Here is a 14,474-nt window from a genome sequence, read left to right on the forward strand (position 1 = left end):
CGCTAACAATGACAGTTATTGTCACATCTTCATTACTCTGTACCAGTGATTTGTGGGAAAGAATGTTTCTCAAATTCTCACAATGGTCCTGGGCTAGAGATGGCATCTCCCCAATTGTATTGGTGGGAAAAGTGGAGCAGAGCAATTGAGTGATTTGCCTGTGGTCCCATCTTACAAAAAGGGCAATGCTGGGTTTCTATTTGAGCCAGTCTGCCCTTGAAACATTTGTAGATCAATGAAGAAAGGCTGGCAGCCAAGACATTTCCCTGAATGACATTTCACAGCCCGAGATGTCTTCTGTAAGAGCAGCCTGTAGTTTGCACTGTCTGCCCCTTGCTCTTGCATTCTCAATGGTCACTTGAGGTAAGCACGTTTGACTAGGTTGTCTTTTGCAAATTCCGTGTTTTTAACATGTGATTTTATGGAGCCCACGCAGCACCCACTATTGCAATCTTTATTTTTTCATAAGAGAATTCAGAACTTGGAAAGTTATTGGATTTGCTCTGTTCACATCTTGCAAGTGTCAGACCAAGTTTATAACACAAATATCTTAAAGCCCAAACATTACCACTCTTCATTTGAACGCGGAGGAATCTTGGTGGTGTGATCAGGGCAGAAGTGGTACTAAAGGGAATTCCAAGTGCAGTTTCCCATTTTGGAAGGCAAATATTATGGTTGACCTGTAGTGCTGCTGGCCTACTTCTGTGGGTGTTGGTACACAGTTGATTGGCCCTTAGAGGTTATTTGCGAACATAGACAATGCCCATTCTTTCTGACACTGTGACCTCTACACTCAGCCTTGTCATCAATTGTCCAGGCCTCATGCTCACCACCACCATGTACTGGCCCTGGTGCCACTGCAGTAACCCCTCATAGACCAGGGAAAAAGTCACTTCTGTACTTACTGCCAGGTAGTGGAGATTTGAACTTCTTTGATTTCCAGTTCTTAGGCATGAAAGGGAGGAAGTTGAAAGGGGATGGTATCTTTTACAGGGGAGGAAAATGGATAGATGACCTAGTTCTGCCACTCCCACCCTGGCTCCAGCAGACCTGACCAGGCTTCCAGTTCAACTAAATCCCTCACTCATAGTTTATCATCTGCTCCTTAATCTCTCTCCCTCATTCACACTCCTAAATATTGTGCCTGAGAAATTGATTCACAAGCAGCTTACACATAAGGAAAACTCTGTGGGTGAAAATCTGAATGTAACATAGAACAATAAATGGCTAATGATTTGTTTTACAAAAATTGTTTTCAATTTACACACAGTGCCTCTTTCCCTTCAAATAGCCTCTCATATCCATCCTCTCCTCATGCTTTAGAATAAACTTGTTTATATGCCATTGACTCCTCAGTGTGCAGCAGCCAATACTAAGGTTTCTGTGTTTGGTGAAACTCTTCTGGATGCTGGAGGAAGCACTGAATGAAGACTACATTTCTGCCAATAGAATGGAACTCAGGAAACAGGATTCAATTAAGAAAAATCTCACTTGAATATAACCTTACTGGAGGGTGCCAATTCTTAAAAAAGCCACATCCTGCTGGCAGGAAGAAAGTAGAAATGGGGATGTAAGCTCCCATTTATTGAACACCTACTTTCTTACAAGTTTGGATATTAATTAACTTAGATCATATTCATGTAATCTTATAGAGATCATTATCCCCCTTTTTTAGAGGTAAGGAACTGAGGCACTGGGATGACATGTGTAAGTTCCTGATCACACAACTAAGATGAAATTGGTCACATTTCAGACTGGATGGATCCTTACCTGATGCCTACATGAACAACTGTCTTTCCCTGCTGAAGGGCTTTCTCATAGATTTTCTTTTCCTGGTGCTTCTCTTTGACTTCTGCAATGTGGACTTTATTGTTGATGGTCCTAACAGAAGAGGAAAGAGAGAGATAGAAACAGAGAAAGGAAAAAAAGAGGTAGTTATAAACATAGAAAGAAAGTTACAAACAAAAAGATGAAGGAAGATGGGCAGCCGGGGCAGCTCAGTGGTTTAGCGCCACCTTCAGTCCAGGGCGTGATCCTGGAGTCCCAGGACCGAATCCCACATTGGGCTCCCTGCTTGGAGCCTGTTTCTCCCTCTGCTTCTCTCTCTCTCTGTGTGTCTCATGAGTAAATAAATAAAATCTTTAAAAAAAAATATGAAGGAAGAGAATGCTGGGGGATAGGAAGAGAGAAAAAGCAAAATAATACTATAGAACTGAAGTGAGAGAAGGAAGGAGAGAAGAGAGGGGAGGCCAGGTAGATAAAATCAGGTTAAGCAGTTATCATTATCTCCATTTGTCAGGTAGGGAAATGGTAACCACACAGCTGGTATATGGTGGACCTGGCGTTGGGCCTTTTACATTTCTCGAAGTGTTGAGTGAACTCCATGTTTTGGCACATAAGGTTATGGGACACAACTGAACATTATTATTATAATTGTTATGTGTCTACTCTAATATGTATTAAAATATAACTAGCACATTGAGCCCATGAGCTCAAAGATATTGTTGCTTAGGATAAGACTAACTTAAATAATCTTAAAAAGTATATCTATTTAAAAAATCTATTTTAAGTAAATAAGATGATGAGTGGTATAAGTGGTAAAAATTGTGAAAGCAAAATGCAAATCCCTGCAAAGGCATCTGGCCTGACTAGGGAGAGGGCCTGAACTTCAGAGAACTGAGAGACTAATGAGATACTAAGGAAACTAATAAAATATAAACTTCAAAGAAGGGGGGGCACTTTTTCCCCAAGACTTTAGGAAAGGGTCCTAGGAGAGGTAGCCTTGGTGCTAGGCCTGAAAAACAGGGAGGCTTTGGATAGATGGTCTTCATTGGCCATGACTTTTTAGTATCTTTTGTTGACTTCTTCTCTTCCTGGCCTCTAAATCTTTGGGATACTCCAAGACTCTGTTCTCAACCTCCCCTCCCTCTCCTCTGTTCTTTCTACAGTCACTCTCTGGGTGATGTCATCTATCCCCATGGCTCTAAATATCATTTATATGCAGATTACCTCCAAATCTGTATCTCTCTTGTGGACCTGTCCTGTGAAATCCAGACTTACATACCTAATTGCTTACTTGACATTTTCACTAGAATTTCCAATAGACACCTAAAGCTTAATATATCCTGAACTTAGTTCTGGTATCTCCCTCACCTCCACAAACTGCTCTTCCCCAGTGTTCCTTATGTCAGGAAATAGTTGCTCTTCCCCAGTGTTCCTTATGTCAGGAAATAGTTGTTTGGCTGAAAAATTTTAGAATCATGCCTGACTCCCCTCTTCCTCTCATACTCCACATGTAATACATCAGGGAATTTTGGCTCTATCTTTAGATACATCCACAATCTGACTACTTCTCACCACTCCCACAATTGCTACCCAAGTCGAAACTACCAACATCTCTTGCTTGGACAAATGACCTATTAACTGGCTTCCCTCTTTAAAGCCTTGCCTCCTTATTATCTGTTCTCTTTACAGTAATCAGAGAAATCTTTTTAATCCTAAATCAGGCCATGTCCCTTCTTTGCTCAAAATTCTCTGTGACTGTCTTAACTCAGAGTAATAGCCAAAGTTCTCACCAGGGGCCCTTGAGCCCTTCACAGGCTCACTCACTGTCATCTCTTTAACCTCATATCCTCCTATTCTTTCCCTCATTTATTCTGTTCCATCCACACTGCCCTCCTTGCTGTTTCTTGAATTTGTTCAGCACACTCCTGTCTCAGAGCTTCTGCAATGACTGTTCCCTTAGTCTGGAACACTCTTCCTCATGATCTTTGCAAGTCTTACACCCTATCTTCCTTCAGGTCTTTGTTCAAATGTCATTTCCTCAGAGAGACATCCTTGGTTACTCTAAAATAACACCTCCCTACTTACTCTGTATCTCCCTTGCTCTGCTTTCTTTACTTTGTAACACTTCTCATCCACAAACTGACATATACTTCATTTTTTCCTTGTCTGTCTTTTCCAATGGACTGTAAGCTCCTTTAGGACAGGGATTTTGTCTGTCTCATTTGCTACTGTATCTTCAGTGCATAGAATACGGCCTGACACACAGCAGACATTCAACAATTATTTGCAGAATTGGCATTCTGGATAGACAGCAGGAAAACACAGAATGTATTTCAAGGAACAGCAAGTATTTAGCTAGGGCAGAGGTGCAGGTAAAGAAGGTATGGAGGGAAGTTTGGAGCAGTGGGTAAGCCTAGAGAATAAAGGATTTTGAATACCAGGCTCAAGGAACTCATATGGTAGTGAAGACTTTTGCTATGGAGAATAGGGAGTCAGTGATAAATCTTGTAAAGCATAGGGATGGAGCAGAACTGTCCTTTAAGGAGTTATAGATAGTTTGGTGTCCTAGAGAATATTAGTGCAACTCTGTAAGAGGCAGAAATGAGTGTCCCTTTACATATGGAGAAACTGAGGTACAGATATGGGGGTAGGGTGGAGGTGGGGGTGAAATTATTTGACCAAAGCAGTGTCTGCCAGAAACACTTGAGGAAGATATGCAGCTTGCAGAAGAGACCACTCAGGCGGGAAGTGTTTCTAAGCAGCTAAAACAGACTATTGCTTGACTGGTCTGGGGGTGGGCGGGGCTGGCACTGCCCCAAGGTCTCCTGGGAGGTGTGGGGGTATAGGGTGGAGCTGGTCTGGCAGCAGCACACTGAGGCCTCTGTGTATGTGCTGCCTCCAGCAAGCATACTTTCCACAGAAACTGCCCAAGAACATTTCCTCTAGCCTACTTTACTTAATTTTTAAAAAGTCTTTTGGGGCTTTTTTCCCTTTTGAAGCAAAAATCCAAATTCTGCCCCACTACTTGGCCCTTGCATCATTTGATCAGCAACCTCTCTGGTTAGTCCTCATACTACAAATCCATAACAGCATTTTTGCTTTGGGTCTTCTCTCCTTTCCCCGGTTTCTCACCTGCAGTGACTCTGGTCCCTTCAAATCTTACCTATATGGAAATCATGCTTCTAGGAAACCCTCTTTAATCACCTCAGCACCTCTCCCCTGAAATCCCTGGCCAGGGGCACAAATCACACCTCCTTCAACCTTTCCTCTCCCTAGGGAAGTGCCATCTGCCCATCAAAGCCAGGAGGTTCTTGATGACAAAGCCTGGGGCTGTTGTTGAGGCTCACAGGTTGTTTACAGTAAAAGGAGCCCCTCTGGTGAGGGAGGTCTAAGCAAAGGCTGAAACTCTGCCTGTGCTGGCCTTACTCAACTGCTAAATCTGAGTTTTCTCCCAAATGCCAGGGAACCTTTTTCTAGTTCACACTAAGGTGTTATATGAGCTAATGAGGCCTCCACTAAACTTCCCTTGACTTGCTCCTTCTCTCATTTTTATCATCGCAAAGAAGGCACTGTCATCTACGGGGTCAGACAAGCTGAAGTCAGGTTGGCACCTCTGTATTACTTTTTGCATACATCAGGTTGTTTCTCCCTCTTTGTGATCTCTAATCCCACCACCACTGCACTGCTCCAGCCCTTAACATCCTCAGGGTCCTTGCTGAGCTTTCTGTTTCCCAGCTGGCCCCTCCAGTCCACCTCCATTTCATTATTGTCACTCCTTAATTAAAACCTTGTCATGTCTCCTCATTATGGGCCAGTTATTTCTTTAAAAAGAAAGAAAGAAAAAAAGATTTATTTATTTATTTGAGAGGGAGAGAGAGAAGATGAGCTGGAGGGGCAGAGGAAGAGGGAGAGAGATAATCTCAAGCAGACTGGTGAGGGGGTGGGGAGGGCTGGCACTTGATCTCAGGAGCCTGAGATCATGAGCAGAAATCAAGAGGCTGATGCTTAACCCACTGTGCTACCTAGGCACCTTGGGCTAGAGTTATTTCTAAAGTGAGGTGCACATGCTTCAGGGGTGCCGGAGATAAATCATAAAGGAATGGGAAAGAATACTAACACTCATAGGGTTTTTTTCCCTCATTCTTTGTATTTTTACATATACTTCATAATAAATATAGTTGCTCAGTAATACATTTATATAATTTATAAGTTAATAAATATACATATTTGGAGGTTATCCGATGAAGTCTTTCCTGATGGGTGTGCAAATAGATAAGATGGTTTGGACACCACCAAGTAAGGGCCAGGTACTTGGTCTGGCATTGGCAGTCCCCTCCACTACCTAGTCTTTCATTACATTTCCAATCTCATTTCCAACCATTCTCTACTCCTGCTTGTGCCCTACACTCCAGTGACATTGAAATACCCCAGCCCTGCCCTCCCCCTTGCTCATCTAGTGAATATTTCGTATTTCAAGCCTCAATTTATGTGTCATCTCTGTAAGGCTTTCTCTGACTGATTGGGGGTAGAGAACTAACCACTGTCTCCTGGTAAGCCTCACCATTCCCATCATCCTACATTCGCACTTCTTTTTTCTCCCAGCATATTATTAAAACTATCTGCTTCCTTTTTCCTGTCCGCCATTAGACTGTGAACTTTTTGGGAGCTGGGACTGTATGTAATTTATCTTCCTCTTTCCATAGTACCCAGCACAGTGCAAGTCACATAGCATCAGGAAATGATTGCTAAAAAAATAATCAAGCTAATATTATCAAGGACTTATGTCCCTGGCACTGATTTTAGCAGACATTTTCACATGTATAAACTCATTTAATCCACGCAAGTGGGTCCTAATTTTATCCCCATTTTATAGATGTGTAAAATGAGACCCTCAGAAGTGAAGTGACTTGTCCTGAGTCCCAAAACTGGCAAAGCCAGGATTCAAACTCAAGAAGTCTGATCTCAGAGTGCATGCTCTTTATCACTATGCTCTGCTAAAAAATGGACAAAAGAATGAACAAATGTATGCACAAATAAATAAAACAATAAGTTTGGAAGCAAACTTACATAGTGAAATTGGAAATAAAAGCAAAGTGAGGCAGATCCAGGTCAAAGATGGCTTTATGGGCCTCAGCATGTGATTGAACGGGACATAGATGACAAGGTGTGACCACAGTGGGAAACCACAGTAGAACGTATTGAATAGCTTGTCATCAACAGCTGAGAGAGAAGATAGGAAGGTGGGTTAAGTAGTCTCTATCTTTGGCCTACATATGCTAGTACTTGGGAACCCAGAACTCCTGAACAGGCCTTGAGGTACAGATGGAGAAACTAAGGACCAGAGAGGGAAAACAATTTCTGTCATCCATTTTGTAAATCTGCTTAGTCTCTGTGAGCTTTATCAAGCCTCAGAACCATATTTACAGAAGATCACAAAATAAGGGACCTCTGGACAAGTATTTCAACAACTTTAACATGCACATGAATCTCCTGGAGATCTTGTTAAAATGCAGATTCTGATTCAGAAAGCCTGGGATGGGGCCTGTGATTCTGCCTTCTCTGAAAAGCTCCCAGGTGATGCTGATCCATGCTGCTAGTCCATGGATTTTACTTTGAGTAACAAGGCTTTAGAGTATAACAGAGTGGCTGTCATTCATTGAACCCTATGCAAGGCACTATATATTTTTTTTCCTCTTTAGGAGCTCAGGTGTAAAAAATTGCATCTGATAAGTGCCATCGTGTGCTAAAAGCACGATAAGCATCTGGTACCCACGATCTTATTGAATTATCAAATTGACCCTATGAGCTAGATACTATTCTTATCCACATTTTACCAATGTGTTAACTGGGCCCAGAGACTGAAGTCACATAAAAGTAAGATATTGATCTTCTTCCTCACCTTTCCTGAAGCCATGACCCCTCCATTTACCCACATATAACATACATCTAGTTCATTCTCAGTGTCAGGCGGTGGGAAATGAAGGCATTTGAGATCAGAGGGACCTAGGTTCAAATTTTGGTTCTGCCGCTTCCTAACTATGTCTTAACCTCTGAGCCTCTGTTTCCTCCTCTATGTGATGGAGATAATAATAGAGCTTAGCTCACAGGGACACTGTGAGGACTAAATGAAATAATAACTCTAAAATCTCTGGTACAGCACCTGACATGTGCTCAGCAAATAGTAACTCTCTTCTCTGGGTCTAGCTTCTGAGTTGTAGGACTGAGAAAAAAGACCCAATAACTTTCCCCTATTCCCCTCCAAAGAGCTAATTTTCTAAAAAATCCCAGAGCTTTTTCCCCTCATCCCAAAACTGACCTTTGTACTTGATGAGGTGGGGCCAGGGGGTCCCTGATATATATCATTTCAAGGAAGATGGTCAGCAAAAAGCTGACACAGATGAGGCATCTCCACCCAGACATGATCTCACCTCTGGCCTAAGTCTGTTGTTCATGTCTATAGGGTCTGAGCCCATCCCTAAACTCTTGCTCTTTTACACCTCCAGGTATCCCTTCTCTTGAGAGAGGAACTGCCCTGAAGAGTGGGGTTGAGGCCCATACAATCCAGGATTGTCCTAGAGCTGGGGTTGGCATTTTGCCTGGAGAGGGACCAGTTCCATGCCTCCCTTTTCCCCCTCATCTAGCTGTAGATGAATAAAAGCTGAACATACTAGAGTGTTGGGTCTGTCTGTTTGCTATGTTGACTCAAGGTGGAGTTTTTATTTCCTATAAACATCCAGAGAAGCCCAGAAACTGAGGCCTGAGAAAGGTTCATTTAGCCTTGATCATCATAAAAAGGTAGCAGATATGAGAGAGGGGTTGGTGGGGCAAGGCCCCAATCCTAATCCCTTTTATCATTGACTTTAACTTTGAGACAAGAGAGACTTAACTTAGGGCTCCATAACTAATTAGAGGTCCCACAGACATAAACCATACAATCTCCAGAATAGTCAGAGGCCAAGGCAGGCTAGGGCAAAAATGAGAATATAACATAGTGGTTCAATATAGAACTACTGGATTCGGATCATCTGGGTTTGAATCTCAGTTCTGCCACTTACTGGCAATGTAACATTGAGCTAATAATATTAATAATTAATATTTAATAATATTAATCACTCTAAAGCTTCAGTTTCTTCCTATAAAACAAGGATGATAACATCACCTACTTCATAAAATTGTAGTAAAGTTGTAATAAAGATTAGGTGACATTGTAATTTTGGAATACTTGGAACAAGGTTAGCATTCATTAAATATTAGCTGCTAGGACTAGAGTGAGATGAGGCTGGACTGAGATGAAAAGTATGGGAAACTCCTGATCCCTCTGGAGACCTAGGTGGAGGAAAGTTGGGGAGAGGCTGAGTTGATGGGCATCAGTCAGTATGTGGGAACCTGGAGACGTTCTGGACTGTGTCTGCAGGTACAGTGGAGGACGAGAGTGAGGAATAGAGCTGAGAAAAAGGTTACTTGAAGGCCTGCATATGGGATATCAGCAACAGTCAGAACCCCTATCTCCCTGCCCTTTCCACACACATAGATAGCATGCAGCTCCAGTACTTACCTTCAGGCAAAACCTCTAACAACATTTTTACAAGCTATGTAGAGAACACTCAGATTTGTCCTATGGCATTTGGTATGACAGAACAAAACCTTCTCATTCTGATATTTGGACCACTCATAGCCTGTCAGTTGCCACCTCTCCCAAGTCCACACAAAGTTTCCTTTCAGAATTTCCTCATGGGGGAGAGCTCTATTTAGAGCTTGTACAACAACAGAGAAACCAGCTACCAGTCCTATCTCTTAACTAGGAATGGAAAACCAAGGATCCTCAGGCAAATTAAAAGAAACTGCAGCATGAAAGAAAAAGACTAAAATAAATAAAACTACTGATCCCAGAGCAATTTGGGAATTTTGGAAACAAAAGAGAATTTCAGAAAAGAATAATATTTTCTGCAAAATTCGAGAAGATATAGCATGAATAAAACAAGAGCTAGATGCCACAAAATAGGAACAATCTGAGAAAAGAAAGACTCCTTAGAAATGAAAAATAAGTTGTTGAAATAAGAAAAAATCAACAGAAGGACTGCAAAAGAAAGTTGAGGAAATTACCCAGAATATAGGGGGGGAAAACAACAACGAAGAAACACAAGGTATGAGAAATATTTTAAGAGATAGAGATCAGCAGTTTCAACATCTGAATAATAGAAGTTCTAGATAGAACAGAAAAAATGAAAGGAAAATTGTTAAAAACATATTAGAAGTTAATTTTCCAAAGCTGAAGAAGGATTTCCAGAACAGATGCCCAGAACAATGAACCCAGGAAATGGTTAATCCAACCCAAGGGATTACTATAGCCTCCTCACTGGCCCTCCTGCTTCTCTCTTTATAATCTTCCCTTTCACCACCCCACACCACCAGTATATATTCCATTCCGAATAACGTGAGGAAGCTTTATAAAACCAAAGTCAGATCCTCTTCCACCTCTACTCAAACTTCTCCTGTGGATCCCACTGTGGCTTACAGGTCCCTGTAAGATTAAGCCCTGTTACCTATCTGACCTCATCCTATTACTTCCTTCTCTGCCTTTTCCCACCTCTCTAGCAACACTGACCTTTATGCTCTCTAAAAATGTCAGTCAGGAGAAAAAAAAAAGGTAGGTACAGTTCTGCTTCAGGGCCTTTACACTGACTGTTCTTTCATTTGAAATGTTCTTTCCCCAGGTATCCACTTGGTTAGCTCTCTCATGTCATGAAAGTCTTTGCTCACATTTTACCTTTTCAGGTAATTTACCTGAAATTTCTTTTACCCTGATTTATTTTTTTCTATAGCATTTACCACATTTTAACTTGTTGTATATTTTACTTATATATCTGATTATTTTCTCTTGCCCACTAGAGTATCTGCCCCCTGGAGCAAGGATGTCTGTCTTCTTCACTGCTGTATCCTCAGCTTCTAGAACAGTGCATGGCACATAGGAGACATTCAATAAATATTTGTTGAATGAATGGATATGATAAAGGCAAATGACTCAAGAAAAAGAGAAAGGCTATTAGAAACTCTTTGTGTGTGTAACTATTTGAGAAAATCATAGTCCAATTATAAAGCAAAATAAAATATAATTATAAACAGCTGGTAGAATATAAGAGAGACTCTCTTTGACTTTGGTAGTAGAAACATTCTTCTTTGAGTGGCCCAGAGATTGTGTCTTTGGATATGTAGAGAGGGAAGTGTATTCATGGCTCACTACTCAGCTGGATTTTGAAAAATATTTACATAGTCATGATAATGTAAAAGCTATTTATTGGTCTTCAGGTTTTAGAGCCAACTTGGGAACAAAAAATGAAAGACCTGCTTGTGGCAGCAGAACAGAATGTAAATGTTAATAATCTGAACAATGTAAAGGAAAGATTAAACTGACAATGTGGGTCATTGAATGGGCAGCAGGAGGGTATTGGCCCTAATATCCGTGTCCTAAAAAGTGGGCAGATGACATTATCTGGTCAAAAATGGATGGAATAAGGAATGAAGGTTTGAATATATTTTTTTCAAGTTATAAAATTAACCAAAAACCAAAAAATGGAATATCAGTATTTAAAAATATAGAGAAGTGGAGGGAAAAGTGAGGCAGTATATGTACATGAACAAAATCCTCATTGCCATACTGGGTAGACAATAAGATATTGCCTAAATTTTATAAACCAAGAAACAGCTATATATGTGTTATCTAGAGTTGTAAAGGGATATGCCAGCAGAACAACAACAAAAATCCTTTTAAGGTTTCCTGGAGGGAGTGAGATGGAGAAGGGGAGGATTGAGGCAAGAGACTATTGGTTTTGATCATATGCTCTTCTATACTGTTTGATTTGTTGCCTTGCATGCATTGCTTTAATAAAAATAAAATTCTGAGAACCTTATGTTGATCTCATGACAACAAAATAATTACATACCCTATGATAATTTATGATAGTATCAAAATGGGTATGTGAATATCCAGCTAGATCCATCTCCATAGAAGATAATCATATTGTAACACACCACCACATATATGTTTATGAAGAGGATTGGAAAGGATATTCTCCAACTTAAAACATTGGAAGCAGTACAGCATAGTAGTGAAGTTTCTGGTATTTGGCATTGTGCTGACCTGGGTTCAAGGCCTCTCTCTGTCATTTACTAGTTGTTAGTTGCTTTGCCATGGGCAAGTTACCTTACTCCTATACTCCTAATATTTTCCTCTGTAAAAATGAGGCTGATGCTCATACAATACAAATGAAAGCCCCTCAAGAAAAGGACTGCCTCTATAGAGGTGCTTAAAATATAGTTGGTGCTCCATGACTGTTGAATGGCCTGAATCTGCCTCACAGATATGTGATGAGAAAGGATTCACTGTGCAAAGAGCAGGGGGAAAGAGTGTTAGTCCAAAAGTGGGTAGCTAGTTTCCTCATCTATGGAAAATTTCCCTTTGGTTTAAAAAAATGCAGTCATTTTGATTGTGGAAAGATAGCTTTCTGGGCTTGGAGTATTACAAAATAAATTAAATTGCCCTGCATGTAAAAGAAAGAAAAAATGAGATTCCACCAGTAGCTCACAAGAGAGGACATAGGAATCTGAAAATTGGAAATAGAGGAGTTGCCCTTTCCAGATGTTGAAGGACAGAAAGGGCCGAATAGCAATGAGGAATGGGGCCCAGGATAAGGGATGGTTAGTAGGCCTTTCCAGTAATGGGAATGGATGGAAAAGTGTGAAGAACAGGAAGGTCTAATGTCCAATTTTTAAGTGAATTGCTATGTTGTGTGAACTCAGATGACTAAAAAAGTGATAGGCATCCTTGGGGAGAAAACTTTGCCACCCACTTCTAGCCTTATCTCTGAATTTTCCAAAATTTTGTACTTATTTCATATAATTTGGGGAAAGGGAAATATGTTAGGAGAGGGTTTGTGGTTAAGGATATTCTGGGCTTCCAATTTAAGCTTCAATGGTTTGAAATCTTAGATGTTCCAGGTTTAGGCAGTTTCATTCCCTAACATTCTACACGAGCAATGTTTAGCTTGCCTTTCCTTATCTCCTGAACAGAGCTACCTGGTGATAACTCAGCTTTTCATCTTTGTCCTTAGTTGACATGTAGAACCTATATGATCTCAGGTATTTGCCTGCCAGTGTATGGATGCTGGAAACTTGTCTGGGACCCAGTGACCTAGGTTCTTCAGATTTTATGGGTAGGTGCTAAAGATCAAAAGCGTTCACAATGAGAAGGTAGAAAAAAAATCTCTCTGGTCAAAGGGTGAAGATTGTGAATGAATGAATTTGTCTTTTCTCTTCTGATAAGGTTTCTTCCTGTCCTCTGATCCACAGGTTATAAGGGTAGCTATGGTATTATGTTAGGAAGATGGTGGTATTGAGAGGGAACTCGGGAAGTTTGGCTTTAAAAATCTTTGGGAATGCCTCTTTGAAGGACTTGGACTGAGATTTTGCTTGAGTCCCTTAAATCCAGTATCCCCTAAAGTTCTGAATCTGTATTCCATTAAGGTTACTCAGCATCCCAAAGGCTATAACTGGGCTTAAAATGTTTTGGAATTTTAAAAGGTGGAAACTGTAACAGAGGAGAGATGTAACAGAAGCTATTCCATGGGGAAGAAATTATACAAACAAAGGCTCCTAAGCAAGAGAAAGCAGAACTTATCTGGTAATTGTAAATGTTGTGTTTGGTTGGAATATAGGCAGTGTTCAGAAAAACAGCAAGAAAAAAGCTAAAAACTAGTTAGAGCTAGATTTTGGGAGAACCTTCAAATCAGGCTCAGGTGTTTCTTGAAAGAGTAGTCTAGGGGTACCTGGGTGGCTCAGTGGTTGAGCATCTGTATTTGGCTCAGGTCATGATCCCGGGGTCCTGGGATTGAGTCAGGTATAGGGCTCCCCATGGGGAGCCTGCTTGGCCCTCTGCCTTTGTCTCTGCCTCTCTCTGTGTCTCTCATGAATAAATAAATAAAAATCTTGAAAGAAAGAAAGAAAGAAAGAAAGAAAGAAAGAAAGAGAAAGAGAAGAAAGAAGAAAGAAGAAAGAAAGAAAGAAAGAAAAAGAAAAGAAAGAAAGAAAAGAAAGAAAAGAAAAAGAAAGAAAAAGAAAAGAAAAAAAGAAAGAAAGAAAGAAAGAAAGAAAGAAAGACAGACGCCTGGGTGGCTTAGTCTGCCTTCTGCTCAGGTCCTGATCTCAGGGTCCTGGGATAGAGCCCCGCATCAGGCTCCCTGCTCAGCAGGGAGTCTGCTTCTCTTTCTTTCTCTGCCTGTTGTGCTCCCTCTCTCTCTGTCAAGCAAATAAATAAAATATTTAAAAAAAGAGAGAGTAGTCTATACTCATTGTCATGTATACCTCACCTACCATTCACATCTCAACTCACTACAATCATGAAACTACTGCATGACATAGACTTCCAAGTAACAATGGTTTAAATAAGACATACATGTATCTATCTCACCCAAAAGAAGTCTAGAGTGTAGGCAGTCCAAAGCTGGTATGGTGGTACCGTGAGATTGTTAAGAGATCCAGGTTCTTTTTAGTTTACTGCTCCACTATCCTTAGGATTTCACCCTTGTCTTCATGGCCTTTATTCCAGGAGGCTGTGTCCAGCTAAAATTCAAGATGTTTTATTACTAAGGAAGAAGATAAGAATGGATATTGGGGTAAGCAATTACCAATCTATG

The 14,474-nt window shown here is 40.8% G+C and overlaps 1 pseudogene; it reads right to left on the minus strand.

Annotated features, from left to right (window-relative positions):
* The window catches only part of LOC121482519, a 119,531-nt pseudogene that overhangs the window by 101,243 nt on the left and 3,814 nt on the right, over positions 1 to 14,474 (minus strand).

This window comes from Vulpes lagopus, chromosome X, assembly GCF_018345385.1.
Source record: "Vulpes lagopus strain Blue_001 chromosome X, ASM1834538v1, whole genome shotgun sequence".
NCBI lineage: Eukaryota > Metazoa > Chordata > Mammalia > Carnivora > Canidae > Vulpes > Vulpes lagopus.